This window comes from Rousettus aegyptiacus, unplaced genomic scaffold, assembly GCF_014176215.1.
Source record: "Rousettus aegyptiacus isolate mRouAeg1 unplaced genomic scaffold, mRouAeg1.p scaffold_m13_p_5, whole genome shotgun sequence".
Lineage (NCBI taxonomy): Eukaryota > Metazoa > Chordata > Mammalia > Chiroptera > Pteropodidae > Rousettus > Rousettus aegyptiacus.
Genome location: NW_023416308.1, coordinates 39,423,964 through 39,430,375, shown reverse-complemented (window position 1 = coordinate 39,430,375; position 6,412 = coordinate 39,423,964). Strand labels below are relative to the sequence as shown.

Here is a 6,412-nt window from a genome sequence, read left to right as displayed (position 1 = left end):
CCCAGGTTCAACTCCCAGTTAGGGAAGAATATTTTTCCTCCTTCCTTACCAGCAGAATGAGCACTTCCCAGCTTGTACTACCCCACAGGGAAGGCAGGAATCACAGCCCCACAGTCTCGCTGTCAGTGACATGTAGCAGCAGCAATTCTTTGCAGCGGGGACCCATAGAGGACCCTCCTCCTTCCAAACTAACATTGTGAGGGGATCAAGAAGTTTAGTCTGTAAACAGTTCACTAAACTACAATACTATCCTGCAATTTTTTTTCCAAGAAACTAGAAAATAGGAAGAAGTTCCCCATGTACAAGCTTCTATGCTCCTTTACCAAGACCCAGACTTATGAGATGTCCCAATGATAGTAGTGCCTCCCAGAGATCTCAAAATAATCAGGAGTTTTCTCCTCCCCCTTCACCTTTGGACTCTGAGGGGGTCCAAGTTCTCTGGGGACCGCATCTATTTCAACACTCCCTGAGGAAACTAGATATGCACCCTAGGGAAGTTACAAATACTGATGGTGGGGAAATATGAGTATGTGTATGACCTCTGATCTGTATTTGTCGGTGTTATATATACTATAGTGTCGGGAGCCATTACAAGGCACTAAAGGTGTCACGTAGCTTGGAGACATAAAGCAGCTGCTAACACTGCTTGGAGCCATAAAGCAGCTGCTGAGACTGTGTTATCAATGATTCAAGGAAGCAGGATGTTAAGTTAAACATTACTGACCCTGGTGAGGAGCTTCTCCTCATTAAAAAACTTTTTTAAGGTAATGGAATGTTTTTACGGCCTTGAAAGCAGGGATGTTCATACCCTGAGAGCTGGATGTTTTATGATCTTGTGTAAATATCAGCATTTGACTGATATACGTTATGCTTTGTTATTGTATCCAAAAACCTATGTAAAGGCTGTACTAAATAAACAGGGGGCTGCAGCGTTAACTGTATGCCCTCCCGAAAGTTCTTTCCTGTCTTCTTTTTTCTTAGGCTTCACCCCCCTCTTTTAGGTGCTGTTCGACTTTAGCCAGCTGGCTCCGGCAAGTGGTGCCCGAACAGGGACCTGAATTTGGGACGGAACGTTGAAGAGAACATTGTGGTGAAGACCGCCACCGCAGGAGAAAGGGGGGCCCCCGAGCATAAAGCCAAGTAAACGGCAGAGGTGAGTGCGGTGGAACAGTTCGGGAATGAGAAAAGTGTAAATACATAGAAAGAGAGGAAAGTCGACTTAAGAAGAGAAAAATGGGAAATGGAAATGGCCACATACTTTTTGTATATATGCTTAAGAATATGCTCCGAGCTAGAGAAGCTAAGGTAGGGCATCAACAATTGTGTAATTTTTTAGAGTTTATAGAGAAAGTTTGTCCTTGGTTCCCTGAGGAGGGAACGGTGAATTTAGAAACATGGAAAAAGGTAGAAGAAAAACTACAAGAATATTATGATGTCCACGGACCTGGCAAGGTACCTGTAGATACTTTTAGCTTGTGGACTTTAATTAGAGATAGTTTAGATCCCAGGCGTGAGAAGGATAAAGCTGGGGAAAGCCAAAAAGGGGAAGAAAAACGGGACAATATAGGAGATGTCCCGCCACTTGAAAAGGAGAATGAGACTAAACCTACCGCCCAGCCCGAGGAGACAAGCGGGAAACCTTTTGATCTAATGCTAACTAAAATAGAGAGAGGCCTTTAAGCCCCGCAGATGCAAAACTGTTGGAGGAAGAAGCCGAACGGTTCCATAACAATGGAGGCTATTTCCCATTTGTCACGGCTGTTAGCTCTGATCATACATCTAAGGAATTAGACAAAGTTGTTCAGGGTTTGCAAACTGCTGTGCAACAATTAACCTTACGGCTGGGAGGCTGGGAGGAAAACCTTAAAGTGCCTAGCAAAGATCCGTATCCTCCGCCTCCGTTCGGAGAACCACAGCCTGTCAGTACGGTTGTTAAGCAACCTCGAGGACCTAAGCCTCTTTCGCCTTTACAAGCTATGTTACATCAGGCAATGAAAAGAGGTGAGGATACACAGGGATTTCATTTACTGTACCCTCTCATAGAACAGGAAGTTCGAGATGAGGAGGGTCAGCCAGTTCGTCTGAAACGGCATAACCCCATCCCTTTTAAATCTATTAAAGAATTGAAATTGACTTGTGTACAATATGGCTCCACTGCTCCTTACACTCAGGCTATGTTAGAAATGTTATCCTTAGAAGCCCTAACTCCAGCTGATTGGAAGAATTTGGCTCGAGCTTGTCTCACCCCTGGAGATTTTTTGCTATGGAAATCAGAATATTGTGGTCTATGTGAAAAAACAGCATTAAATAGAAATCAGAATCCCCCAATACTAACCACATATGAGATGTTGGCAGGAGAAGGCCAATATTGTGCGAATGATCAGCAATTAGGGTACGAAGGAGGAGCTTATGCACAAATAAGTGCTGCTGCGAAAAGGGCTTGGTATAAATTATCCGCTAATGGGAGGCAAACTGAAGATTTATCTAAGATAAGGCAAGGGCCAGAGGAGCCATTTCAGGTTTTTGTGGCCAGGCTCATGGAGACAGCTAAAAGACTAATAGGAGAATCAGATGCAGGACTAATCTTAGTATAAAGCAACTGGCTTATGAGAATGCTAATTCTACATGTCAGGCTCCTCTTAGACCCCATAGGAAGAAAGGAAATCTTGCGGACTATATCCGGTGATGTTCTGATATGGGACCAGCATATACGCAGGGTCTAGCCATGGCCGCAGCATTACAAGGGAAAACAGTAAAAGAAGTGCTATTTCAGCAAACTAGAAATAATCAAGGCAGATCTCTCGGCAGCCCTGGCCGTTGTTTTGAATGTCAGCAACCCGGACTTTCTAACTTAGCCTTAATTCCCTGAAACTGGTTTTTAAAGATTATAGATTTATAAGATTGTTTTTATACTATTCCTTTACAGCCTCAGGATAGAGAAAAATTTGCATTTTCAAGTCCTACTCTAAACAATGCTCAGCCTACTTAGCAATATCTATGGAAAATATTACCTCAATGCATGCTTAATAGTCCTACCATGTGCCTAGCATTCATGAATATGCCTTTGCAAGAAGTAAAGGAAAAGTTCCCTCAGGGACTTGTGTATCACTTCATGGATGATATTCTTTTTAGGCTTGAAAATGAAGAAATATTAGAAAATATGTTTTCATTTGGAATAACTGCTCTGGAAAAGTATAGGCTTGAGATAGCTCCTGAGAAAATACAAGATTCTGTTCCTTATCAATATTTAGAATATAAAATTTTACAACAGAAAATTACTCCTCAGAAAATAGGAATTAGACGGGATGCTCTCAATACTGTTAAAAATTTTCAAAAATTATTGAGAGATATTAATTGACTCTGTCCTTCCCTTGATATCCTCACATGTGCTTTAACTAATTTGTTCTCTATTTTAGAAGGGTCCACTGCATTGGATAGTGCTCGGGAACTATCATCATTGGCAAAAAAAGGAATTTTAAATATTGTATTTTTGAAAGACGCTCTTGTAGTCACAAACTTACATTGCTCAGGTTTCATTATTGTGTGGTAAAGGTTCTTTCTCTAACTTGAAATTTAAAAACTATTAATAATTTCCTTTTTCTTTTATTGGTTAATTAGTCTGATATTAGGACATTTTAACATGGAGTCAGCAGTGAAGATAACATGATTTTGTATTAGAGATAAGAAAAGTAATGACTAAATTACAATATTCAGTGCTTTTTAAGGTACCTTTCTGTTCCTGTTTTCTGTTGACCGACTCACCAGGGGTCCGTGGAGAGACTGGACGCAGTCCTATCTCCCGGACCATGGCCAGGCAGCGGGACGCCGCCTCCTGTGCCCTGTTGTCAAAGTCTGTTTATTGTCTTTGGTCTTGTCTAGGATGTAGGTGGCAAACTTTTCTGGGTCCACCTGCACCCCAGTAATTGTCCTTGTCTGAGTGTCTGTTTTGTGTTCTCTGTTTTGTGTTCTCTGCGCAAGCGATGGGGGGAAAACCGGAGTTCACAGAAGACACCCTTGGGGTGTCTCCTGCAACATTTCTAAGAAGGATAAGCTTATAAAATAAAAAGGGAGAATATGGTATACCCCGAGACAAAGGCTTAATAAAACATTATATAATTTAAATTTTTTAAATCAAGATGAATAAGGTAGCACAGCAGCTCATGGGCATTGGGTGAAACAGGCCAATGAGCCTTTGCAGTAGCCAATATACTACAAAGATCTAATAGGGAGAGTGATTGAGAACTATACGGTGGGAACGGAAGGGGTGCCAATTTGCATGGGAGCTGGAGAGCACCGTTTACAGCAGGGTGCTCAAGTATGGTTGACAATTTTGCAGACTTCTGAACAGAATGCTGGGGTAGGTCTCTTGTTAAGTATGGAAAGATTTTAAAATGTTACTCACTTTGCTCGAGCCTATATTTGGCTCCCCTATATCATTATGAAGGGCAAAGTGGGGTGGAATGAAACTAAACAGTTGGTTATGTTTTATGTAAATATTATTATTTTTACACTTGTATTAACTCTTCTATTCCTTTTAACAAGTCATACGAAAGCTTATATATCCTTAGAGCTAGAACTGGAGTATGGATGCCGGTTAGATTGTCTCGACCCTGGCAGGACTTCCCGCCACTATGATATTGCAGCAGCTGATGGACCCTGTTAAAAGAAGAGCTAAAAGATCCCTTGGCATGCTGACTGCTGCTGTTGTGGGTATCATCGCTGTTACTACTGCTGCTGCCGCGGCTGGAGTGGCTCTGCATCAATCTGTACAGACTGCTGATCATGTTAGAACCTGGTATTGGGATGTTGAACAGTTATGGACTTCTCAAAGACAAATTGACTCTGTATTGCAAAGTCAAGCAGCAGATTTACAGCAAGCAGTTATACTGTTAAGAGATCAAATTGTTAGTTTGCAGATATGTGTGCAACTTAAATGTAATTGGAATACTACTTCTTTTTGTATAACTCCTGTATTGTATAATGAAAGTATGTTTGAATGGGATGAAGTAAGCTGGGGTATGGTAATGCTTCAGGTTTAATTGCGGATTTGCAAACACATATTGCTGACACTTTTCAAAAACAGCTTCCTGAATTACAGGGGATCGCAGTGCTACAAAGTATGGTCAATGGTATTGAAGACTTACATCGTATTCCACAAATTCATAGGTTAATGGGCTCATCTATTGCTTCTTAGATTGTAATTTGTTTATTACTTGTTTTTCTTTGTTTAGTCTGGAAGAGATTCTCAAGAAGCCAAAGACTAAGAAAGACTCAGGCCTCTGTGTTCTCAGTGATGCTGAATAATATTCAGTACAAAGAAAAGGGGGACGTGTTGTGAGAAATGTCTGTAGTTCTGGCAGGATACCTAGTGCTTGGAGCAACAGGTCATCAGAAGTAGGTGTGGACTTGCACACAGGGACACATTGCAGGGAGGGCACACACGCCTGACCTATTCTGGGACTTCTTGCTCTAGGATAAGAAAAAGGGAAGAAATAGATGATAACATGGTCGTGGCCTTGAGGCTGAATCTAGGAGTTAGCTGTAGTTTGTAATTACTAACCTGATAGTAACTAATAATAACTACAAAGCCAGCATTATTGTAGAACTTAATAAAAGGCCATAGAGACAGGGTCTAAGAGAGGCTGGACCCCTTCAGTTTGATGCTGCCGAAGAGGCTTCAAAATTTTTACAACATCTAAAAAGCTTTTTACCATCCTGGTCTCCTTTGGGTCATTTGTTTATTTTGGTTTTAGCCTTGGGCCTTTGCATAACTATAGGCCTATATCTGCTTCCTCCTTTGATGAAATATTTCTTCAATTCCCTGCTAATGATTTGGGCAGAGATGCATGGTCTCAGGCTCCAGGCTCAGGCTTGAGCCAGTTATATGTTGCATCTCCCATTTGCAGAGGCTGGTAGTCAAAGACGGCCCAAAGTCTGAGAGCCAGACACTCCTGCCTATACATTTCATAACTCGATCTGTGCCTGATATTCAAAGGAAGCTCCAAAAGTTAGGGCCTAGACCCCAACCTCATAGGCTGCCTTGGTGCCAGAGGTCTTTAAGGTGTCCAATAACTGGAACTGGGCAAAGAAGGAAGCAAAGTACAAAAAGGGTGCAAATTTTAGCTGTCATAATACAGGAACCATCTCGAGGTGACCCTAGGCAATAAAAACCTTGCAGGCCTGGAGGTCCTCTCTCCTGGTTGGCCATAAGTGGCATTGTCGGGACTGAGGCATAATCGATACACAAACTGCAGAAGGAAGGGCACTGGAAAGGTGAGTGTCCATCAAGCCCTGGGAAGCTGGGGAAGGGTGGACCTCATAAACCCTCACCCCACATAGCAAGTCTCTCATGAATGGGCTGCTCTCTCCTCTAACAATGGAGGCCCAAGCGCTTGCAAACTCCAGTCCTAGA

General features: G+C 42.1%; 1 pseudogene; it reads left to right on the top strand.

Moving 5' to 3' along the window:
- The first annotated feature begins 4,276 nt into the window (after window positions 1-4,276).
- On the top strand, window positions 4,277-5,500 carry LOC118602958 (annotated as a pseudogene).
- Window positions 5,501-6,412: the final 912 nt, after the last annotated feature.